The 26,371-nt window shown below is 43.2% G+C and overlaps 1 protein-coding gene across 4 annotated transcripts in view; it reads right to left on the bottom strand.

Annotated features, from left to right (window-relative positions):
* The window catches only part of Arhgef3 (Rho guanine nucleotide exchange factor 3), a 302,635-nt gene that overhangs the window by 270,302 nt on the left and 5,962 nt on the right, over positions 1-26,371 (bottom strand). Inside the window, exon 1 of one of the 4 annotated variants that reach the window (XM_048801084.1) lies at positions 19,107-19,124. The exons of the other annotated variants lie outside the window; for them this stretch is intronic. The gene's annotated coding sequence lies outside the window, so the exon portion shown is untranslated. Of the gene's footprint in view, positions 1-19,106; positions 19,125-26,371 lie in introns of those variants that run through there. 4 annotated transcript variants of the gene reach the window in all.

The raw sequence follows: 26,371 nt of genomic DNA, 5'->3' as shown, positions 1-26,371 counted from the left end.
CGCCTGGCATGCGTGTGGCCCGGGTTTGATCCTCAGCACCACATACAAACAAAGATGTTATATCTGCCGAAAAATAAAAAAATAAATATTAAAAAATTCTCTCTCTCTCTCTAAAAAAAAAAAAAAAGAAAAGAAAAGAAAAAAAAGACTCTTCACCAAATCTTTTCATGTTCAGATCTCAAAAGGGGACACACCCTCTGGAGAGATCTGCAAGACTCTGCGAGCTCTGTGCTCTGCATCATGCTTGGCGCTCAGGGGGCTTTATAAACATCTATCAGCAAATAATAGTCAGGGTTTGTTCTCAGGCTTTTATCAGAGCAGAAAAAGAGCTGGATACACTTTTTTTTCTCATTGTCTGCCAGCTTCAGGACCAGAGCCAAAATTAGAGCTAACGGCTGGTTAGACAACTTAGGCTGGGACCACAAGGTCCCAAGCCACCTGCCCCAGATGACTTCACCTCCCCTAAGGCCAAGAAACATGACCCAGAGTCCTTGGCTAAAAACAAGGTCACCACCCCTGAGGTCTGCTGTGGCCACTAAACAGAACAAGAGATAACAAATGACATAGGGAACTTTGCTATCCTGGAGACATCATCTTATCCTGGACACAATGCCAGTGGTCATTTCAAGCCCAAGTGTTGCCTTCCCTCAAGGCCTGATGCACAAGGAGTTACCAAAAAGTGTCCTGGCCAATATGGCCCAGCAGTACCTCTGTGTCAGCATGGTGTTTTTTCCAAATATCCACTGATGCCCTTAGGCCAACCACAAGCATCTACCTGGACACAGAAGAAAAGTGCTAGTATCCCAGGAGCAAGCAGATCCCTGAGGAGACACATCCCAGGAAATGCAACCAATATGTTCATGAAAAGTGTTCTGGGTACATCAATGACTGCTCAGGGTGAAGTAGGGTGCAGCAGTCAAAATGACAAAGTTGATCTAGATGCATTATCATGACACACTGCTAGATGTATCACTATAGGAAAAAAGAACTACTTAAAGTACAATCATATCTCTATCAGAAGAGAAACCCCACATCATCCTAGATTGTTGCAGGAGGGTGTAGCAGTGCACTGGCTTGAGAGCAGACAGTGCACATCAGGCCAAGTTGGTGCCCTGAAACTGGACCAGGTAGGAGTTGTTGTTTTGGTTTTTAGTTTTGTTTTGTTTTTTGGTACCAGGGACCACTGAGCAACATTACCAGCCCTTCTTATATTTTATATTTAGAGACAGGGCCTTGCTGAGTTACTTTCAATTTCACCATTGCTTAAATTGGCTTTGAACTCATGATCCTCCTGCCTCAGCCTCCTGAGCCACTGGAATTACAAGCGTGTACCAACGTGCCCAGTGACAAGATCTTTTAAAATTGTTTCTGAGTATTTTTTTTTTAATCACCAACCAGGCTAAGTGTGGTAGTGCATGCCTGGAATCCCAGCAACTCAGGAGGCTGTGGCAGGAGGATTACAAGTTCAAGGTCAGCCTCAGAAACTTAGTGAGACCCTAAGCAACTTAGCAAGGCCCTATCTCAAAAAAAAATTATAGGTAGGTAGGTAGGTAGGTAGGTAGGCAGATAGATAGATAGATAGATAGATAGATAGGCTGGGATGTGGCTTAATGGTAGAGTGTCCCTAGGTCCCCAGAACACAAAAACAAAAAATTACTGACCATTAACAGCATTATGTGATGAAGCACAGTGAAGGGATGTGCACCTATAAGGTGGGGAAGACCAGGTCAGCCTGAGAAAATTATAGATGGCTTCTCACGAGGGGTAAGGCCTAGGCTGAGTTTTGAAGGTGAATAAAAGCCTGCCAGGCCAATTAGTTAGGGCCACTCTGAATAGAGGGCATGGCATAAGCAACGGCATTTTGTAAGCTCAACCACACATGTCTCCTCTGGTTTCCCCAGAGTGTCCTGAAGGTGGGCTTTGGTGCCTTCCCTGCACCCTGTTGCACTTCTCCTTTACCCCAATCCCATCACATGTCCCTCCACCTGAACTGGGTTCTATGGCATCCTAACTCTGAGTATGCTGACAAGAGAACACTTGTTGAATGAATGAACAACATCAGCAAGCTGGGCACCTCTCCACTCTAATGAAAGATCATGCAGACCTGCTGTAGAATCAGAATCAAGACACCATAGAGCCAGCACCATATATGTTAAGAAAAAAAGTGGCACTTAAAAAAACACTCCAGAATCACAGAAAAAATAAGTTTCCAAGAGGTAAAACTACACAGTGCCTACCCAGGCCCATAAGTCACTATCTCCCTAAAGAAAATGACTGCTAGAGACACAAGGACCTGAGGTTCTATATTTCCAAACACAATGTCAAATTGCCCCATGGTGAAGCAGAACCAACAAGCTAATGCCTTATCCTTCTTGCCTTAACAATATTTCCAACTCCACTCCCCCAGGCAGCCTTTATGCTACGTGTCTGGCTATCTTGGTGGCTTAATTCCATGGAGCAGCTGAGTGACGGTCCCAGCTCATGCTATATATGTGGGCCTGCCACTGTAAGCCTGGCATTCATCGCACACTCATCTGGACATTGTGGGGAGGTTAGGTCAATCCTCGGCCTCATCCCAAGTCTCCAGTCTTTCTAGAGCTCCAGATCTCAGAACAAAGATTTGGCAGGAATATCACCAGTGATCAAATCCTGCTGCCTCTAGGATGCCTGTATTAGAGCTAAAATATATTCCGATTTCAACCACGGCATTTCATTTCCTGGATAATTTATATGCTGGGGCTCTTGGGTAAGTTCTCAAACTATAAAATAGTCCTAGGATTGGGGATGTTGCACAATAGTAGAGTGCATGCTGAGCATGTACAAGGCCCTGTGTTCAATCCCTGCATCCAAAGGGGTAAAATAGCTGAGCACAATGGCATGCACTTGTAGTCCCAGTTCCTTGGGAGGTTGAAGCAAAAGGATTTGATGAGTCCAGGAGTTCAAAGCCAGCCTTGAAAACACAGGAGGGACCCATCTCAAATCCATAAATCATTTGTTTCAATGAAACAAAAAAGTTTGAAAAACCTTGCCATAAATAAACCATTACCATATGTCTGGCTTTATAAGTCTCTCTAGGAAAGTCCTTAGTGGATACTCAGCACCTTTTTTTTTTTTTTTGGCAGTACTGGGGATTGAACCCAGGACCTTATACTTGGTAGGCAAGTGCTCTACCATTGAGCTACATTCTAGTCCCTCAGTATTTTTTTGGGGGGGGATGGACAGAAAGCACACCTGTGGATTCTGTGGATTCATGGAGGGTGCAAAGGGAGGAGGGAGTGAGGCATGTTGAGACAGGGCAAGTCTAGTGTCTCCCATTCTGTGCAGCTTGCTGAGAGTTGGATGCTGGCCCAGCAAGGTCTCATTTAAGGAAGGACACACAGGCTGCCCACTGCTGCCATCATAGGCAATTGTGCTGGGGGCTTTACCATTGCACCAGGCACCTGCTGAGGCTTCAAATGCTCCATCCCATTCACTCCTCTCAGCAGCATCACATAGCACAGGCTCATCTCCTTGCAGAAGAAGACACTGAGGCACAAAGGGCACAGACAGTCCACAAAGCTAGTGAGGGGAAGAGGCAGGGCAGAAACATGAAAACCAAGGACTCTTGTCTCTGTAACTGAAGCCTCGAGCAAAAGGGCACACATGCAAAATGACCCTAGAACAGGTCTCATGCCAATTTTTCTAGCTGTGGTTAAAACTGGATCCCCTGGTAAGGAAAGGTTTTCTTACCTGATGCTTCACCCACTTGGGTATTTGTTCAAATGAGCTTCACAGAACCGATTCACACACAGCATGCTAACTCAGCTCAGGGTTGGCAGCCCAGTTCATGTAAGTACAGTACACCTCATGCCAAAGAGTACTTTAAAATGACACACACAGACACAGACACACCAGGTGATCTCTCTTAGAAGCCCAGTTCCAAGTAATGTTTCATGAAATTGTAGCCAGATAACCACACTTGGAGACAATTTAAAACTCACTGAAATCTATGGGATTCTAGTTAAGCAGCATGAACAACCAAAATCTATCAAGGACCTTTTCTGAGCTGCCTATGGTCATACAAAAGCCCTATGAAATGCACTGTTATCCACACGCTACAGAGAAGGAAATGAGCTCCAGCCTAAGAAGTGTGGCCAAGCTCCAGCAGCTGGAACTGGACAATGGAGATGAACAGCTAAATCTGTCCAATTCCTGGGTTCAGGCCTTCCAAACTTCTAATATTCCATATGTTCTGCACTTAAGTAAATATACAGCCTGACTCCTGCACAAAATAAAACTCTCTGGTTATGTCTCTGTGCTATGACTCTAAAGCAGCTAAAAAAAAAAAAAATCCTGCAAAGGGAAAGATTCCAGTGTCTTCTGACATTGAAGAGAAAATTCTAAAGTTAGCAGGGAAAATCCTACATAGTTCAAAATTCCCCTGGAAAACCCCTCAGGAAGGTGTACTGTAGAGAGCAGCTCTCCTTCACCAGCATGGCCAGCTTCTCCCTAGCACTGGAGCAGGTGGCTGTGTGCTTAACTGCACACCAGGAAAGTCAGTAGTCAGAATAAAAGGAGAATTCAGGCCCAGAACTCCCAGACTCACACACAGAGCTGTGCCACACTGGAGCACTGGGGATGGGGACCCAGCTTGGGGGACCCTCATCACCCTTAATCTCCCCTCTAATCTCCCACTGTCTCCAAACATACACCCTTTTAAGTGGAACAGTAGGATTAAATGGCTGCTCCTGTTTTTTATTTTCCTAAGAGCGTCTAGTCAAGTGCATGAATTAAGTACAAAAGAAATATGATTCTATGATATCATAATTTCATGTTGGTGTGATTTTACAAAAAGTACGAAAAAATACATATTATAAAACAATTTACAATACAGACAACCAAAGGAGGTCTTGAATTCTAAAGTTAACTACTGGGACTCTAATTTGACTTCTGCCTTGAAAAGGACTAGAAAATCTTGAAAAGGACCTCTTTGTGCCTCAGTTTCCCCAACTAAAAATGGAATCTACCTGTGGAACTTTTGTGGGTATACAAGGAAACAGGACAAGCAAGGAAACAGAGCAGCACAATGCCTAACAAGGGCTAGAGCCCCTCTCCCTTTATAATAACAGATGAGGAGGCAGAGCATCTGGGCAAAACTAAGCAACTTGTCAGAGGTCCCTCCAACAAGGCAGGGAGTTCCAGACAAATTTTGGGGAGCTGGATATAGACAAAGATCTCTGCTGGAAAAAGCAAGCTCAGAGCAACTGGGTTAAAGAGCCCAGGAGATAGAATCTGATGCCTTCTCTGGGACACTGTGCAAACAAGAGGGTGAGAAGAAGGCAAGGAAAAGCTTCTAGAGGATGAACATCACCCAATAAAAAAACATGACAGACCCACCCACAAGGCAAGACTGTATAGGCACTGCATTCTCCAGAGGCAGTAAACCAGCCATTCCTACCATAGTCCCTAAAAGAATACCTAGAATGACAATAACTCTCCATGGGCCTTTAAGCACTTCAGTCCTTCCTGCTGCCCCAGGCACAAATAGGCCTTCAGCCCATCCTGGAACCTCCTCCTATATATCCCACACTACCTGCCCCCAGCTCTACATCCCCTCCATCCCCAGCAACTCTGGGCTCCAAGACCTGGATCTTACAAGATCCCTCCAGGATTCCAGATCCCAAAAGACACTCACCCACAATACACATAATAAGTAACAATGATTTATGGACATCCTGGAGCTTGGCCAGCCAAGCCAAGTGTCCAGAATCTGCCTCCCTTCTGCCAGCTGCTGAGCCTTTGTCTACTATTCTGGTGAAGGAGAATTAACCAGGAGGCACTGCTCTCACCTTGATGAAACCTGTCTCACTTGGTACATTGGCATGTGCCAAGAACTGAATATATCTTCCACAGAACACCTCTGCAAACTTGCAAGAGCTGGAGGGACAGGGTAAAGGAGATTCTTCGATTTTGGTTGTGATCATTCCTTTGTATTTGAGGAGGGGTAGGCAATGGAAATGGGTGGAAGCTTCCAGAGGCAAAGCCTGGGCTCTGAGCCTTGCACTCTTGCTAGGGTATGAACAGTGATTCCCCATTGCCTCCTTCCCAAGGCACTGGCAGAGAGGAGAACATAAACCAAAGCAAATTTGGGAGAATGGATCCCCCAATGGTTGGAGCACTAGCTATGCTCAAGATATTTGCCCCTGTGTAATTAGTGGTGGCAGCAGAGACACTCAGGATCAGACAACCCAAGTATTTTGATTCCTGATCATTGCAGGAGGGGCCAGCCACTGCCACTGCCCAGGAACCTTGCCTGGTGAACTGGCAACAAAAAAATCAGCCTTACCCATCGTGACGGGACATGTCAGAGCCTGTGATTTGAGAACAGGAGCCTTGCATTTCCATGACAAAGTCACAGGATGCCAGAGCCAACATTCAGTGCCGACAATTGTCCTGACATGACAAGGCACAGAATCATGCTCAGCTGAAGCTGGGCTCTCTGAATCAGATTCACCAAGGCTGGGCCTGGGAACCTAACTTTTAAGCTCCCTTCCAGGCGACTGAGGCAGTCAGCCCAGCACTACTCTGCAAAATGAATCAGTCCAGCCTGCTGAGTTTATCCACACAGTTGTTGATGGTTCACGTGTTCCAGGGTGGCCCATGCGTGTGGCTTGGAGAAGAGTCAGCTTCTGCCCTGCAGGCTGCAGAAAGTTAGAAGCAGCTGGGCTCACCTGGGATCATCTCAGAAATGTACATGTCTAGGCTCCACCACCTGGGATTTGATTTCTGAGGGACTCAGAATCCAGAGGGAAAACAAAAGCAATGCCTAACAAGAAGGGAACTTGGACACTGATGGCTAGGGAGACAATTCCCACAGAGAAGCTAGGTCTGTGGAGGTAAAGTGTGGTTTCACAGCACCAGGGAAAGACTTGCACTTACCCAGAACCCCTATGTGCAGCCATTGGCTGCTGTTAGCACTGCTCATATTTGCAACAGCCCCTTGAGGGATTATTCAGGATTATGACATTCCCTGCCCAGATGCTGGCATTCAACAAGCACTAGGGCTGGGATTCAAACCTGGGCAGCTTAAGCACTTGCTCCTTCTGTTTTCCTCCTCTTCCTGAGTCCCAGGCTCAGGGAAGAACATCTCTATCCACCCAGATTTTTTTTATTTTTTATTATTATTTTTTTTTGGAGGGGGGGATACTTGGGATTGAACCCAGGGGTGCTTACCCATTGAGCTATATCCCCAGCCTTTTTGCATTTTATTTAAAGACAGGATCTCGCTGAATTGCTTAGGGCCTCACTAAGTTGCTGAAGCTGGCTTTGAACTCATGATCCTCCTGCCTTGACCTCCTGACCCACTGGGATTACAGGTGTGCACCACCATGCCCAACCACCCAGCTTTTTTAATCCAGGTGCCCTTGACCCTTCATTCACCTTACCCCTTTGTCCAATCAACAACTAAGGTCTAATCCCTCTTCCACCATCCCTTTCTCTCTAACTCCTCCTATAACGCCTTCTTCAATATGACCTGGGATATGTAAAATACAAGCTCAGCCAGATAACAAGTCACTCTGGCTCCACCTCCATAAAGTCTTCCCACAGTGTTCTGAAGATACAAATCTTCCTCCCAAGTCTGCCTTGGGGGCCTTTCCACAGGCTGTTCTCTTTCCTTAAATGCTGTTCTCAGAGCCTCTCAGCTCGGGGCCTGCAGCAACCTCATGGGGATGACATAACCAAGATGGGTCTCCTGTTTCCCTGGAAGATAGGGCCACAGAGTTGGAAGTGGGGGGAAGGCCAGGGAGTTAGCCGCTGGGCAGACAGGCTGGAGTCAGACTGAGAAGGGAAGGCTACAAACTCCACAATATGGATATAAGCCTGTGGAACATAATGGCTGTGGATCACCATGTACCATGGGGGCAGCATGGAAACTCTTAAGAGCAAGGAAAGTAGTATGTATTTGTGCATGTCAGTGGAAAGGGTCTGAAGTCTCATATGTTCATTGAAGGTCACTGTAACTCAAGCCATTTTCTTAGTGATTATGCAAGCAAATTCACATTCACACACTATTGGTGGAAATGTTAATTTTATTCATCTCTTTGAAAGGTCATCTGCCAATAGCTCCCTCAATTTTAAATCTGCATGCGCTTTAACCCAGCAGTTTTAAGTCTATCAGTGATACTCAATGTAGCATCCTTTCAAATTAGCAAAAGGAAGAAGTGGCCAAAATGGCTACCTGAAGAATAAATTATGACAGGTGGGTCCACAATCCCTCTTCTCAACCCTTGAAGCCAGGCATGTTTCAGAATTCATAATCTGCTTGCATTTGGTGGGGATTGAACCCAGAGAAACCACTAACCACATCCCCAGCCCTTCACATTTTTTATTTTGAGACAGATTCTCACTAATTTGCTTAGGGCCTTGCTAAATTGCTGAGGCTGGCCTCAAAGTTGTGATTCTCCTGCCTCAGCCTCGTGAGCCACTAGGATTACAGGTTTGCACCACTACACCCAGCAACCTGCTTGCACTTTGGAAAGATAATATGAAGTACATACAGGATGTTATATAAACCCCAACAGGGTCAGACAGAGTCCCCCATAATCAAATATGCAAATATTACTGCAGCCAAAGTTATAAATATTTCTGCTACGTAATATGAGTAACCTCCTATTAACACAGATCAGGTTTGGTCATTCAATGAGATGCACCACTTTAAAAACAAAACAAACAAAAAAAACCCTTGGGCTGGGGTTGTGCTTAGTGGTAGAGTACTTGCCCTGAACAAGTAAGGCACTAGATTCAATTCTCAGCACTGCATGTAGATAGATAGATAGATAGATAGATAGATAGATAGACAGACAGACAGACAGACAGACAGATAGATAGGGCCCATCAACAACTAATTTAAAAATATTTTTAAAAACCTTTCCATTTATTGGTTTTATAACTGTGGAGAGAAGAGCCAAATGATGAAATAATAAAATGCTAGCAAACATTTACTGAGCCCCTACATGTGCAGGCCTCATTGTAGGAGCTCTGAACACACAGACCCACCGGGCCCATCCTGAGTACTGTTTCACTTCATTGTTCTGGCTCATCTAAGCCCCCTTTACCACTGCTGCCACCACTAACACCTACTGAAGGCTGACTCTATGGCAGGTACTCTTTTAAACGCTATATGTTCATCATCTCACTAAACCCACATGACACCCAAAGGGTAGTGCTGTCATTGTTCTAATGTTATCCAGATTTATCCTCTATCATCCAATCAAGAAATTGAGACATAGCTTGCCCAAAGCTATCAGCCAGTGTGCCATTCCTTATTCCCTTGCCTCTTTCCTCTACATTCTACAGTGCATGTGCATTAGATGCACCTGTCCCTGGCACATTATGACAGGTGGGTCCACAATCCCTGTTGTTCCTGAGAACCCAGCCATTATGGCTCTAGAACCTACACTCTTAACCCTATGCTTTCCATCTTCTCTAGATAAAGTGAAAGAACATAAATAAAAGCCACACCATGGGGCTGGGGCTGTAGCTCAGTGGCAGAGTGCTTGCCTAACCTGTGTGAGGCACTGGGTTTGATCCTTAGTACCACATAAAAATAAATAAATGAATAAATAAAATAATTTTTTAAAAAGCCACACCATGTTTACATTCAGATCCATAACCAGGGCACAAATACTATCCTGTGGCAACCAGCACAGAGACCTGGAAAGGAAGCATGTTCTTTTCCCAAGAAAGGACACCCAGCAAGAACACCCAAACACATGGCCAGAGACCATGTGTAGCACACACCATGTCCCAGGGCACCATGGTCTATCCAGCTTGGGATCTGCCCCAGCAAACTGACAAGTCCACCCAGGATCATCTACATACAGGCTTTAATTTGTACTAAGGATCAGCCCAGGGTGTGGGAGCAGGGTGATATGCTTGGGCAGAGGTAGGTTTGTCTCCTCACTGGATCTTTTTTTTTAATATTTTAATATTTATTTTTTAGTTTTTGGTGGACACAACATCTTTGTTTGTATGTGGTGCTGAGCATCGAACCCAGGCCACACACGTGCCAGGCGAGCGCGCTACCGCTTGAGCCACATCCCCAGCCCCATATTTTATTTTATTTTATTTTAGTTTTCAGTGGATACAAGATCTTTATTTTTTATTTTTATGTGGTGCTGAGGATCGAACCCAGCGCCCCGCGCATGCCAGGCGAGCGCGCTGCTGCTTGAGCCACATCCCCAGCTCCTCACTGGATCTTGTAATGCCTACTGCCACTGCAATTCATCCTCAGCTTTGTATAAAACTGGCCACCCAACAGACTGCCACTCAATCCAGGCTGGGCCAGGGAACTCTGGAAGGTGCACCAAACAGATGCACCTTTACTGGAGATAGCACCAGAAGCAGGAAGGGCCACACTCCCTCCCAGCGCTGCCTTTCTTCAAGGTAAGGATCATGCCAGGGACCAGTGGCAGCTAGTGCTCACATGCTACAGGATATAAGGATCAGGGGAGTGAGGGTGGGGAGGGGTGCCCAGGAGAAATCATTGCTGCCAGCAACTGGGGCAGGGAGGGGCACTGAAGCAGGGAGATGCCTGGCCTTGTACCAGTTTCCACTTCACCTTTCCCTCTGGCCTGCCCTGCCCTCTGGTTTTGTTTCACCTCTCCAGCCTTAATCAAAGGACTTAATTCAAGGATTCTGCAAAAGGCATCCTGTGTTCCTTTTTCCAATATATACCTCAAAAACCAAAGTGCACAAACCTTAAGTATACAACTTTATAGCATTCTTTATACCCCCATGTAATTACCAATCAAATCAAAACATAAAACATTGACAGCCCCTAGAAAGAAAGTCTCCTCTGGCCCCTTCCTGGTTAAAGCCCTACCCAAAGGTAACCAAGACCCTGACTTCTAATAGCATGGATAGTTTTGCCTGTGTTGAATGAAATATGTATACATGAAATCAGGCTGCTTGGACTCCATCCCTGGCTTTTTACATTCATCACTGTCATGTGTTCATCTGTGTTGTAGTGTGTAGCAGTAGTTCCCTTTCTCATCATTGATTATATTTCATTGCATGAGTACATTACAATTTGCTTATCCATATGGCCATGGGTGGACTGGGTTGTCCTCATTTTTTTGATAATGATGAATAAAGCTTCTATGAGCATGTATGTATAAACCTTTTGGAACTCACACATTTATCTTGGTTTGCATCTAAGAGTGGAATTGCTACAGTGTAGGTAAATGTATGTTTAGTTTGAGTAGTTACTGTCAAAATGAAATTCCAAACTTGTTGGACCAACTCCCACTCCCACTAGCAGCATGTGTGAGTTTCAGTTCCTCCATATTTTCACCCACACTTTGATCGTCTTTCTTGTTTTACCCATTTTGATGAGTATATAGTGGTATTTTGTTGTCATTTTTCTGGAGACTACTGAAGTTAAGTATCTTTCCATATGTTTAGAGGTTGTTTGGATATTTCTTGGTGATACACTTGCTCAAGTATTTTGTCTTTTTTCCAAATTAAGTTACCTCTTTCTTATTGGTTTGTAGAAGTTCTTTACATATTCTGGATATGAAGCTTTTCTTAGGTATAAGTATCTTCTCCCAAACTTCAGCTTACCTTTTCTCTCTTAATGATATCTTTCTTTAATTTTTTTTTTGAAATTTGTTTTTTTAGTTGTAGATGGACACAGCACATTTATTTTATTTATTTTTATGTGGTGTTGGGAATTGAACCTAGTGCCTCACACATGCCAGTGGAGTACTGTACCACTGAGCCACATCCCCAGCCCTAATGATATCTTTTTAAATATATATATATATATATTTTTTTTTTTTCAGTTGTAGATGGACACCATACCTTTATTTTATTTATTTATCTTTTATGTGGTGCTGAGGATCAAACCCAGTGCCTCACATGTGCCAGGCAAGTGCTCTACCACTGATGACAATTCTTATTTATTTGGCGCTGGGGATGGAACCCAAGGTCTCATGCATGCTAAAGACACAAGCTCTTTTACCAAGCTACACACCAGTTATTAATTTCAATGAAGCCTCACTTAGAAGCTTTTCCCTTTCTAGTAGTACTTTTGTATCTTGTTTAAAACATCTGTGCCTGTGGGGATGGGGATGAAGCTAAGTGGTAGAGTGTGCTTAGCATGTACAGGGCCCTGGGTTCAATCTTCAGCACCACCAAAACAAAGCCAAAACAAACAAACAAAAATCCCCAAGGTATCTATGCCTCACAAAATTTCATATAGATATGCTTCTCTATTATCTTCCAGAAGCTCTATGGATTTGCCTTTCTCATTTAGGTCCTCAACAGCTTTGGGTGATTTTTGTGTATGGTGTGAGGTAGAAGTAGCTGGTTGATACTTTTAAGGTAAATTTCTGTTGGCAGTGATTACAAGCCAGGCACACAAAAAGACCAATGTCTATCACTCCCAGAGGATGATGTAGGTGCCCCTACAACCTAGTTCTTCAAACTTTCCAGAAATGTCTAGCTTCATGTCACTCCCTGAAGCACAACAGAATTCAGATATGCACGTCCCTGTTGTTTGAGAGAATGCTGGAACACAAACTACATACAAAGCACTCCCAACTATATAGAGCTTCGTCTTCCCATAAGCCCATTTTGAAAACTGAAGGTAAGTCAAAATTCTCTCAAGATGTAATATGATAAAGTAGGAACGTGCACAGGGACAATGTAAGGCAGCACCTGGCTGAGATCTGATGAACACTCACTAGGTCCTTCCTAGACTGGGAGTCAGGGAGGCACGCAGAGCCCCAGGGTCACCGTGCTCACAGCCTGGGGAAGTGATCAATAAAAATGGAAGGGAAGAAAGTGAGCAGGCAGAGGTGCTCATGAAAAGGCCTGTGTCATAAGATGTGAGTCAAAGCCTGAGCATGGGAAGGAGCTGCCCCTGAGAAGAGAAGGGCTGGGGTGTTCTGGTGAGGAGGAATGGTATACACACCCACAAGCTGAGCAAGGGAAGGGGCTGGGACATCACTGGAATCTCCATGAGACCATAAGGTATATCTCAGAGGGGCAGGGCACATCAGCAGAAGTAAGAAAAAGTCTGGATTTTTTTTTTCTAAGCAGAATTAGAAACCATTGGAGAATTCTGCTGGAACTCAGTTATCTTCTTGAACGTGTACAACATAAATCCTCTATGGTAATCCCGGCAACTCAGGAGACTAAGAGGGGTGATTGCAAGTTTAAGGCCAGCCTTAGCAACTTAGTGAGAGGGATGAGGATGTAGCCATGTAGCTCAGTGGTAGAGCACCTCCAGGTACTGAGAGAGAGAGAGAGAGAGAGAGAGAGAGAGAAGCCCTCTATAAGGTTGAAGGCAAGTGGTCTACCTTGAAATATTACCGTGAAACACAACATGATTCACATTATGTTTCAAGCAGAAAAGGAACCATGGAGACCCCATCAGTCTTGACTGTGCGCGCGCACAAACACACACGCGCGTACTCCTCCAAATATTAAAGTTAGAAAACACAAATGTACCCCACGTTGACCTTCGGCAGCCAACTGGTCAGCTCATTCCTAATCTTATTTCTTCTATATCCCAGCCCAGTAAAGCAAACTCCAGCCATCATATCACTCGATACACACCTGAAGAATGTGTGAATGAATGAACGAATGCCTCCTACTCTATCAAACAAAATGACCATAAACCCAGGAAAGATTACTATTTCACATGATCACTTTCAAATAAGAATCATGAAAGAGCAAGCTTCTTTCCATACAACAAGGTATGTGGCCTTTGCATAGAGAAAAAAAGAAAACAAACAAACAAACAAACCACCTTGGAAATGAGTATTACCACTTGCTTCCTCAAGGGGCAACCTACAGTACACCTATTTTATATATTTTAACATTTACGGTAATTTGTTCAAATGAGTCTGGCCTTTCAGAAATGCCATGGCAGACTTACACACATTGGACCAAAGTGTCAGGAACTGTGATAGTCCCAGCATCCAGAACATAGAGCAAGACTCAGAACCCTTGGGTTTGGTTAATGTCATCCACTCCTCAAAATCCCAAAGGCTAGCATGACAAAATGGCCTGAAGCGCTAAAGCACAACCAAGTCTTTGGTTGTAAGATACCTTTGTTGGGCTGGGGGTGTGGCTCAGTGGTAGAGCACTTGCCTAACACATGTGAGGCACTGGGTTCAATCCTCAGAACCACATAAAAAATAAACAAACAAAATACCTTTGTTACCTGTATTTTCTAACTTTTTTCAAAAGTACAAGGAAAATTCTTGAGCATTCTCTATAAGCCCACAACCTACAGATAAGTCACATTTTGGAGTTTTATCCTTTGCACATGCACATGCATGACTTAGGCTCCTAAGTCAGCGACAGGATCAAATCAGGCTCTGCCGCTGGTGGATTTGCCCTGATGAAAAGGCAAGATGGGAAGATGCCCCACCAGGTGGGAGTAGGCTTCAGAGGGATGCGCAAAACCCGACAAAGCAAGTGCTCAGTCGATATAACTACTGCTATTTGTGTTTTCAAAGAGGAGGTATGAAAGAACTTGGGACAGACCCTAGGTTCAGCAGAGAAGCCACAAGAAGAAGGTTCACCAGTCCATACCATGGTGGAGAAGAAACCAGAATCAGGGAATGCAGGTGCCTGGAGGAAGCTTAGCACTGCAGTATGGCCTGAGTCACAGCCCAGTCCCTCCCTACCATATCCCTTTCTTCCCTGAGAGGTGAGCTATGACTCACATGGACTCTGGTCCTAGGTTGCACCCTTGTGATCTGAGTCCATGCTGCCCTGCCCACAGAGTCACTATGCCTGTACTCCAGATCCTGTGCAGTTCCAGACCCTAGGGGGAACTCTGGGTCTCAGGAATAGTTGACAACACTAACCCTAAAAGTTCTCTTTTGGCCTGTGGCTATTTCTTCTCTGGGGGCTCCATTCTGACTTAAGTCCAATGCATAAAGGAAAAGTCCAAGAGCATCACTGTAGTATCCACAACCCATTCGTACCCTCTAACTCCCTTATACTTTTTAAAAATTGTGGCAAATATACATAAAATGTACCACTTTAGCCACTTTTAAATGTATACAATTCAGTGGTATTCACAATGTTGCAAAACTATCACCTCCATCCACTTCTAGAACTTTTTCATCTTCCCAAATGGAAACTTGATGCCCATTAAGCAGTAATTCCCTTGTCCCTTCAGTTCCCAAGCCCCTGGTAACTTCCACTGTTCTGTCTGAATTTGCCTAGTCCCAGGTGCCTCATGTAAGTGAATCCGCCCCTTTCTGTCTGGCTTATTTCACTGAGAATGATCTTTACATCTCATTAATGTTGTAGCAGGTATCAGAAACTTCTTTAAAATTAACATTTTGCCATATGTTCACACCACATTTTATTTGTTCATTCATTCATTGATGGGAGCTTGGGCTACTTCCATCTTGTGACTATTGTGTATAATGTCACTGTGGATATGGGTGTATACACATCCACTTGGGCCCCTGCTTTCAATTTTCTTGGGTATATGCCCAGGAGTGGACTTACTGGACCTTGAGGTACTTCCATATTTGGCTTCTTTCATACTTTTAGGATTCTGGCGCCATAACAGGAGCAGCCGCCACAGCCAATGCTCAAGGAGTGCTCTCTCCCTCTGCATTATAGTCTTCTAAGGCTTTGGCTCATTAATTCACTTAGTCTTCAGAACTACTCCCAGAGGTAGGGTGTGATTATGTTCAGCCCCATTTCATATAGAGAGGTTACCCCCTCTGGCAGTGCCAGTAGCAGGTGTGACACCAGTTCTCCACTGAGAATGTGGCTGTTCTGTCTGTGTACATTCCCTCATCCTGATGGTGCCCTTGGGGAGGCTTTCCTTGCTCTGGACTGAGAACAGCTCAAGGGAGTGGGGGAGGGAGGATACACTGATTGGATTAGTCTAGACTCATTTCTTACAGTAAGAAGTTAAACTCTATGGTGAGAAACGGGATTTATTGGAAGGTCACTGGATCAGCTCACACAGTCCCCGGATCCAAAGACCAACCCTCCCCTCATGCTGTCATCATTCCACATGCTGGGCCTATCCTCACTACCTGGTGTCTCTGAGCATCTTTCCATGACTTCTGAGCAAGTTAACATGAGCTTGAGGAAGCCCACAGCCTGGACTGCCTGGGCCTATAACCAGCCCTGGACTGATCATCACAGAGGGTGGGGAACCATGACAGGCCCAGCCTGGGCCATAGCCCTGCTCAGGCTCAGGAGAATGGGGCTTCTGCCAAAAGAGGGGAGCAAGGCAGGGCAAGTGCCTAGCACAGCCTTGCCATCTACAATAGCCCCAAACTGGAAGCTGCCCAGTAGGAGGGAACAAAACAAGGTTAAGTAAAGTTGCAACATCTACTCAGTGAAACATTTTGTAGCTGTTTAACAAACAACAAGTATGAAGACTATGTAGCAACTTTGGTGGGAGAGGGGGAAGCTTATGCAATAACATCTAGTTGGAAAGCCAGGGGTGTGTGTGTGTGTGTGTGTGTGTGTAAAATATAAACACACACATGCATGTACATCCACATATATGCATACACTTATGTAAATAATTCACAAGTTTTAAAATGCAGGCAAGAATTGCCAAACTTTTCTGGTCTAACAAACATTGTCTGAGCCAGGTGAGGTACTAGGAAGGACAGTAATATGGAGAACAAAATAAAGCAGGGAAGGCAGAGGGGAGTATTGGATAAAGTAGTGAGTGTTTAGATATGACGACCAGGGAGGGCTGAAGGAAATAGGGACCCAGTTATGCAGACATTGGGAGAAGAGCATCTCAGGCAGGAAGAGCCACAAGAGCAGTGGCCCTGAGGTGTCCAGCCAGAGGAGCAGCACTGAGGCTGCTGTGGTTGGAGCAGGGTCATGAGGGGAAGAGCAAACTAAGAGCAGAGTCAGACAGGAAACCTGGCCAGATTACATTGGCTCTATGGCCACTGTAAGGGCTCAGGGCTTTTGTGAAAGTAAATAAGAGCTATTTGAGGGCTTTAACCAGAAAAGTGGTAACCTGCCCAACTCTTTTTGAGAGCTGGCTTTGACTTGAGAAAGAGCTGAAAGGATCTAAGGGCAGAGGCTCGGGGACCAGCAAAGAGACCACCACACAGTTATTAGGTGAAAGGGGAGAATGGCCTGGACAAGGGCGCTAGGAACAGGGAAGGCAAGCAGCAGCCACATGCTAGATGTGCTTTGACAATAGACACAGCAGGGTCTTTTGATAAGTGTGAAGATGAGAGACACACAAGTCAAAGATGATGGCCCAGTGTGTGGGTCTGATCAACCAGAAGGACAGAACTCACATTAACTGAGATGTGGGACGAGGACCAGGACAGTGAGAGGTCTTTGAAGCCAGTGGAAGGAGGGGTTTCAAGAAGAGAACATGACCAGCTGCACCCAATACTGCTGATGGCCTAATCAGATGGCATCAGAGATTGGGCCATTGGAATAAATAATGTAGCCATCTCTGGGAATCTCAGCAAGGGACCAGGAAAAGGGGAACAACCCTGAGGGAAATAATGGGTTCAAAAGAGAAGAGAATGGCAGCATTATTCACAGCAGCCTAAAGGTAGAAGCAACCCAAGTGTCCATCAATAGAAAAAGAATGGATAAACAAAATGATATACATATTTGATGGAATATTTTTCAGCCTTAAAAAAGAAGGTGATCTGACCATGCTACAACATGGCCTGAAAGCATTACACTAATAAGTGAAATAAGCCAGTAGGCCAGTCACAGAAGGATAAATACTATACAACTCCACTCAGATGAGGCACCTGAAGTAGTGCAATTCATAGAGATGAAGAGTAGAACAGTGCAGTGTGTACCAGGGGCTGGGGGGTGGGGGCATTGGAGCTATTGCTCAATGGATACAGAGTTCCTGTTTCATGAGCTGAAAAGTTTCCGGAGATTGGTTGCACAACAGTGTGAATATACTTAACAGTCCTCACCTACACACCTAGTTTATGGTAAATTTGACAGTCATATGTATCTTATCACAATTTTAAGTGGTAGACAATAGAAGGCAAAAAACTGGAGTAACAAGTGCACACAATTCTTTCAAGGAGTTTTGCTCCAAACTGAAGAAAATAAGGGCATAAATAGGGAAAAAATAAGGAAAGGATTTTTTGTTGTTGTTGCTTCTGCTTTCAACTTGAAATAAACAAACAGCATGTTGATTCGCTGATGAGATTGATCCAAGAGACAATGTTCTTGAATATTTAAATTACATTTGAAATAAAATGTCCTGGTACAGCAGTGATGGTTGTACAACCTTGTGAATGTGCTAAACGCTACTTGATTATACACTTCAAGAGAAAGTTTTGTTTTGTTTTTAAATTTTTTGTAGTTGTTGTAGATAGACAGCATGCCTTTTTTATTTGCTTATTTTTGTATGCAGTGCTAAGGATCAAACTCAGTGCCTCACATGTGCTAAGCAAGCATTCTGCCACTGAGCCACACTCCCAGCCCTCAAGAGAAAGTTTTGTTAGTTTATTTGCAGTACCAGGAATTGAATTCAGGACCCTGCACATGTTAGGCAAGTGCTCTACCACTGAGCTCTGTCCCTATGAATTGTACTCTTTAAAAGGGTCAGTTTTATGATATATGAATTTTACCTAAATAAAACTAAACTAAAAGCTATAATAAAGTTTTAAGTTTCTGAAGGTCTGTTCTTTTACAGACTGAATTCCCTCTCAGACAGCCCCAGATACCAATAGTTCCTATGACCAGTGATCTATGGGTAACCACAGCTCTGTAGGAGGCCCAGGAGAAGTAAGGTCATCCACATTTTGGCTGAGACACAAATGCAGCATAGCACATACCATCCACTGCTACTGAATTCACTGCAGACATATGGCTCCTTCTACTTAGGGCCATGAATTCTCAGGTCTCTGGTATAGAGAAATGTGACAGGAAAGGAAAAAAAAAAAAAAAAACCTTTCAACTCAACTCAGAGCAAGAAAACCTGCACCTTCCACCTCAATAATGCAAACGCATGCTGTCCGCCTACATAGTCATACGTCACTTAACAGTGGGGATACAGTCTGAGAACTGCACTGTTAGACAACTTCCTCATTGAGTGAACATCAGAATATACTTACACAAACTTCAATGGTACAGGTCAATCACTGGATTCAGCCTCTTGATGCAATCAAGAGACTCAGTAAGATACCACGTGATGTTTTACAGTAAACTATTTGTTTGAGACAGGATCTCACGTTGCTCAGGCTGGTCTCGACCTCCTAGGTTTAAGTGATCCTCTTGCCTCAGCCTCCTGAGTAGCTGGGACTACAGGTGCACCACAACATCTGGCTAAACTTTTTATAAAATCTAAAATAACAATAAATAGTATAGTAAATGCATAAGCCAGTAGTGCTGTATATAATCGCACATGCTACCCTCTTATACAACTGGCAGCACAGCACGTCTGTTCACACCAGCATCACCTCAAACGTGAGGCATATGTTGTGCTACAACATTACCATGGCTACCACATCACTAGGCGACAGGAACTTCTCAGCTCCATTACAATCTCAGGGGACCAGGGTGGTGTATGTGATCCACTGCTAAACAAAATACCATGATGCAGCACATGTCTCTAACCGCCAAGGAACCAGGGACAGACTCATTTTGCGATCAGTCAAATGGGAGGGAAGGGGTTCTTTTCAAACCTTCCCTACTCTGTAACATCACTCATGCTTCCAACCCCTTTTTCCTTTCTTCTGAACAAATTCAAAACAGTATCTTACACTCTGAGATGATAAATTTTATGTGTCAACTGGGTTAAACCATGGTGACCAGATAGTTGATCAAACATCATTCTAGATGTTTCTGTGAAAGGTATTTTTTAGATAAGATCAACATTTAAATCAGAAGACATATAGTAAAGCAGATTACTCTCCATGGTATGATGGGTGGACTTGTTTCAATCAGTTAAAAGTGTAAGAGAAAATGACTGACCTCCCCAGGCAAGAAGAACCTTGCCAGTGGGCTATCTTCGGACAATGACTACAACTCTCCCCTGGTCTCCAGGCTGCTAGTCTACCCTCCCTAGACTCCACAATTACATGCACCAATTCTTTAAAGTATATCTCTTAATGAATAGCCAATAAGATAGATAGATAGATATAGACAGACAGACAAATTTAGATATCATAATAGTTCTAATTCTCTCCAAACCCTAATTCACACCCAAAACAAGTGACTGCCTAGTAGAATCATCCTGAAGAACCTGTACTTGCATAAAATTTCAAGTCATCAGAGGAATAAAAAGATAAAAATAAAAACCCACAAAATTTAGCAACCTGGGAAGAATAACATCTATTAAGCAAATCAATCATAGTGATTATATTTTTTTTAGTGATTATATTTTAATGCAATCTTAGATCAAACAAGTGATATTGATTTTGTAGCATGTCTGTGGCTAGTTTTTACAATATACAACAAATCATTAGATACTGAATTATATCCTATTCCTTAATTGCTATAGGAGATAGGTATGTGACTTACTGGGGATTGAACCCAGCGGTATTTTACCACTGGGCTAAATCCTCAGGCCTTTTAATTTTTGTTTTGAGACAAGGTCTCATTAAGTTGCTGAGGCTGGCCTCAAACTTGCAATTCTCCTGCCTAAGCCTCCTGAGTTGCTGGGAGTATAGACACACGCCACTGCACCTGGCTACCACGAACTCTTAATAGAACTCAGCTTTTCTAGGTTCAAATCCCAGCTCTATCGCTCACTGACTATGAGACCCTGTAAGCTACCTCTGTCTCAGTTTTTCCATTCATAAAATGAAATTTTATGCCCCATGAGGATGTTGTGAAGATTACATGAGATAATATACATAAAGCACACAGGGAACTGCCCTGTACAGTGTTTTTCAAAGAGTAGGTTGTGATCCATTAGTGAAATAAACTCAGTGGGCAGAACAACCATTATTTAAAATAACAAAACAGGGGTTGGGGTTGTGGCTCAGTGGTTGAACATTCACCTAGTGCAGGTGAGGCAATGGGTTTGATCCTCAGCACCACATAAAAATAAATAAATAAAATAAAGGCACTATGTCCACCTACAACTAAAAAAATAAATTTTAAATAACGAAAAAGCAGAAATAGACTAATGTATCAAAAAGTTATCAGAAGACACTACACATAAGTACCATTTTATTAAACTTTTATTTCAGATATGTGCATGTACTTACACACATACCCTGGATTACAGTCCACATTTTTTTCTTATGCTGGGTCACATAAAAAAAAAAAAAAAAAGTGTGAAAAGCTAGTAGACTTTTCCACATAGTAACTGCTCAATAAAATTTAGTAGCAACATCTTTATTATCTAATAGATAATATGTTTGTTCTCACAATAGATAGTGCTATCTACTATCATTATAAAATAGAGCTGCTAACATTTCTATCATTTCTGCCACTGGTTTACAGCAGTGCTGCTTAAGAATCTCTGCATCTCCTTCAATTAACTTGCCAACTCTTTCTTCAAATGGACTTGGGTGGTCATTTAAATATTTTCTGACTCACAATGCTGGCCAAAGATTAGTGAGGCCCCGCCCAGGCCAGAACACAAGAAATATGAGTGATTTGTTAAGAAAACCACATGAGTTACAACTACACAGAGCTTTTGTAAAATTAAATCCATGTTGGAGAGCTGCAGTCTTTCACACCCCCTTGGGAGATGTGTCATGGAGAGAGGTTACCAAAGGTCAGCTAAGCTGCACCTTCTGAGACTGGGCAAGAGTGGAGGTGCCAAACCTCAGCTCTGTAACACACTTCCTTGTTTGGGGACAGGGTTTACATCATTGTGTATTCCCCCTAACTTTCCATACACACACACACCCCTCACTAGAGACTGGAAATAAAATCTCTATGAAATGCCTGTACTACTAACAGCTTAAGTAAAAGGAGTCTACTAAGTCAAAGGATCTTAGATTTCGAATATCTCAAAACAATTTCTATTACATATAACTTTTTCCCTCCACAAACAAACTAAAAACAAAGCCCCCAAACTAAAACCTCAGTCCCAATTAATGCTTGTTTAAATTGCCTTTTTGAAAAACAATGATAAATAACTGCACACACACACACACACACACACAGTTTGTTTTAAAGGAGAACGCCTCACTCTAGCTGAGGTATCAATGGGTTTGAAGTTTCAACTATAGTTTCCAAGGTTTTTCCTTAAGTTTGGAAAACAAAGTTCCCTATGATAGAAATGTAGTCACTTCACTTTTCAATTCTCCTTTCTTGAGAATAAAATCTCAGATTAGTGCCAAAGCATTACATCTGGAACATATAAGTGTGTGTAGGGATGTAAACTAAACTTTTAATATGTGATATTGTTACTTTCTTGTTTTTATTCCGTTCTTCCAACTACGATGCCAGTGAACTAGGAGGAGGGGAACAAAAACTGCTTTAGCAGCAGAATCCTTTACTCAAATGAAATCCTACCTCTTCACTCAATAAACAAAGCAAGTAAAAATGGGGGCTGATTCCAATACCCACACCATTAACTGGTGCCTGCTGGGGTGGGTCTGGTTTTCACCTCCTCAAGGTCTGAAGGCAGGGGTGATGGGAGTGTCTGGGGCATCACCAGCCAATGCTCAGCGTCTGGAAGCCCAGGCTGCCAGATAATTTCCATGTTACAAATGCAGGAGTGAACGTCTTATCCAAGGTCTCCAACCTTAGATTAGCCACTGCTCCGCACCATGTCATGGTCTTCAATGAGGAAAAGAAAAATTACATCCCTGGACTTGAAAGGGTAGATCTCTAAGTGTCTCCTCCACATACCAAGTGACTAGGGGAGCTGAGCGGGTGATGCTGGCAATGAAAAGCACTTGGGTTCCAGACTGACTGTTGTTAAGATGCAAAACTCCCCATGTGACCTACAGGGTCAACAACTTCTATCAAAATCTCAGCTGCCTCTTGGCAGAAATCAACAAGCTGATCCTAAAATTCATGGTGTGGAGGAGGGGAGATAATCAAAACAAGCCTGAAAAAGGTCAAAATTGGAGTATTCATACTTCCTGATCACAAAGCTTACTACAAAGCTACAGTAGTCAAGACAGTAGACAGCACAGACATTAAGGACACTGTGAACGGAACAGCACTGAGAGTTAGAAACATTGGCGCTGTACTTATGGTCAACTGATTTTCAACATGGGTGTAAAGACAATTCAATGGGGAAGAACAGTTTTTGTTTGTTTTTTTCTTCCTTTTTTTTTTTTTTTAAGACAGGGTTTCTCCCTAAATTGCTGAAGCTGACCTTGAATTTCTGATTCCCCTGCCTCAGTCTCTGGAGTAGTTGGGATTACAGATATAATCTGGAAAAAATAATCTTTTCAAAAAACGGTGCTGGGATGACACCATTAAGTATTCAAATACAAAAGAACAGAGTTGGACCCCTACCTCATACCACATACAAAAATTAACCTTAATCTAAGAGCTGAAACTACAAAACTCTTAGAAGACACAGGCACAAATCTTCATGATCTTGGACTGGACAAAAATTTCTTAGGTATGACACCAAAAGCAGAAGCCAAACTAGAAAACCAGATTAAAGTGAACTACGCCAAAATTAAAACTTTGTGTTTCAAAGGACACCATCAAGAAAGCAAAATGATATCCAAAGGACAGGAGAAAATATTTGAAAATCATGTATCTTTCTGATAAGGGACCAAACAGAGGATATATAAAGAACTCTTACAATTCAATATCTGAGTCACTGTAAAAACACAGCAAGCACTAATGTGGGGTTCCATGTAAATGTTGGTGAGCAGGGAAATTCACAGCTCCAGAATCCACGAACAAAGAGAAACAACTATGTCAAGACATTAATCTCCACAGCGCACTCTTAGGTAATGACTTTATTACCCCCACTTAATAGATAAGGAAACTGAGGCCTAGAGAGGATCAGTGACTTTCCCAATGTTACCCAGCTGATTTGTGGTAGTGTGAGGATACCAATTTAGGCAATTTGGCTCCAGAGTTATTACCAAAACAAAGACCTCTTCTAAAGCTAATAAGATGATGTTGAAATGGGCAAACTTAGCCATTGCTGGGAAAAATCACAGAACCAAAAATATAGAAAATGTCATATACTTGGTGTTGCCCAGCAAGCACACATGCCAGTGAGTTATTCCTGAGCATCAACTCTGGGCAAGAAGACAGGTTCAGACAAAACCCTGAAAGCTGTCCAAACTCCCGACACCCAGGAGGGAGAAGTTGGGGTGTCATGGAGAAGTAATAATTACCAAGACCCTGTGGGGCTTGAGGGGCTGTCTGTGATCTCTCCAGGGGACACGGGGTGAAAACAACACAATAAAAAGGGGCATATGTGTAAATGCAAATTTGGGGAGAAAAAAATGAGTTTGTGGACAAGAGAAAGGTGACAAATATAAGAATAAAATCAGTTGTGGAAGTAAGGTGTGGCATTATTTCTTTGTTTACTGTTTAAATGTTCCTTTGGTAGCTAATACATCCACCTTTTCAACAACAACAAAGATAGATAACCCAATTTAAAAATGAATAAAAGGCATGAAGACATTTCTCAAAAAAAAAAAAAAGATACATAAATGGCCAATAAGCACAAGAAAAATGGTCAACATGGTTAGCCATCAGGGAAATACAAACCAAAACCACAAGGAGAGCCTGTGAGGTGGTACATACTTCTAATCCCAGTTATTCAGGAGACTAAGGCAAAAGGATCCCAAGTTTGAGGCCAGCTTCAGAAACTTAGTGAGACTCTGTCTCACAATAAAAAAAAAAATACATATATAAAGGGATGGGGGATAGCTCACTGATAGAATGCCCCTGGGTTCAATCCCCAGAACCACATACACACTCACACACACACACATACATACATACATGAGATACCACCTCATACCCAACAGGACAGCAGTAATCAAAAAGATGGATAGTAAGTGAGGATGAGGATGCAAAGAAATAAACCCTCATATACTGCTGGTGGGGTTATAAATGGTTCAGTCACTTTGGAAAAAGTTTGATAGTGATAAATGTCAAATATAGGGCTGGGGATATAGTTCAGTGGTAGAGTGCTTACCTGGCATGCACAAGGCCCTGGATTCAATTCCCAGTAACATACACACAGAGTTAAAAAGAGTTACCACATCACCAGCATTGCTACGAATCCAAGAGAAATGAAAACATACTTCCATACAACGTTGTACAGTTTTACCTACCAGGGTGGTAAAAAGAAGAGAGATGTGCCTAGACAGAGAAAGCACTCTAGAACACAGTTAAATGGAAAAAATTAATTGTGAGCAATACATGTAAAATGGGATAATTTTAAATGTATTGTACATGTATATGTACTGCATATGTTTATTTTTTCTTTCTTTTCTTTTTAAGATACCTGCACATAAAAACAAGAAAAACATAAATTCCTTCTGGAAGCAAACCTGGGATGGGAGAGGTGGAATTTCATTTTTTTATACTACAACTTCTAGTTGTATATAAGAATACAGTCAGGATTCCTTGTGAAAAAGAATATTTGCTTTTCTAGTCAAAAGGGAAGAAGAGAGGGAAGAGGCCCTTGGAGGTGGGCAGTGTGGGAAACTCTGAAAGTGGACTCACGCAAACAGTATATCGCAGTCAAGACAGAGGGAGCAAACGTATGAAGGGGAAGAGCCTCTATAGTATCTGAAGTCCTGGGTTGGGCCCTGTTGAAACATCCTGAGAGTGACCAGCATGGAGAGTGGGAGAAGACAAATCAGGACAAACCTGGAAACAGCCAGGTTGCAAGTGTGCAGAGCCCTCAGGAACCAAGGGCCTCCACTGATCTTCTCCAACTCTGGTCAAGGGCCTCTCTTTTTGGAGTATTCTAGTTTTGACTTGAGCTCCAAGTCTACTTTTGCCTCAGCTTGTGAATCTGTCTTGGAAAAGTCAGGAGATACCTAGGAACTGAAGGCAATGATCTCCTGCAGACTCACTGTTTTGTGGCACACAGAGGCCCTGGGGCAATCCCCCAACACCCTAGGAGTCCTCACTATGCACTGGCATTATGCCAGGGTCAGGTATTTAACCAGAGGCGGCCTCTACCTCCCAGAGCTGACACTTCATGGGGATGTGTACCACCTCTCTTGACATCACTGCATCCCAGATGAATTTTCTGGGCAGACCCTGCTCACCTCCAGCTCTCCAAAGCTGTCAGTAAGTCATTCATGACTCCAACTTCAATCTCCTGATCTAGAAGATGACAATAAGAGGGCTTTGCCACAGTATGTTTAAAGAAATCATGAGGATGCAGGTACAGAGCCAGCAGCACAGAGTGCAGCCATTCCAATCAACTAGCATTTGAGGGTTGCTATCTTCCCCCCCCCCCCCCCCCCCC

Source organism: Marmota marmota, unplaced genomic scaffold (genome assembly GCF_001458135.2).
Source record: "Marmota marmota marmota unplaced genomic scaffold, marMar, whole genome shotgun sequence".
NCBI lineage: Eukaryota > Metazoa > Chordata > Mammalia > Rodentia > Sciuridae > Marmota > Marmota marmota.
This window is presented reverse-complemented; position numbering and strand designations above follow the sequence as displayed.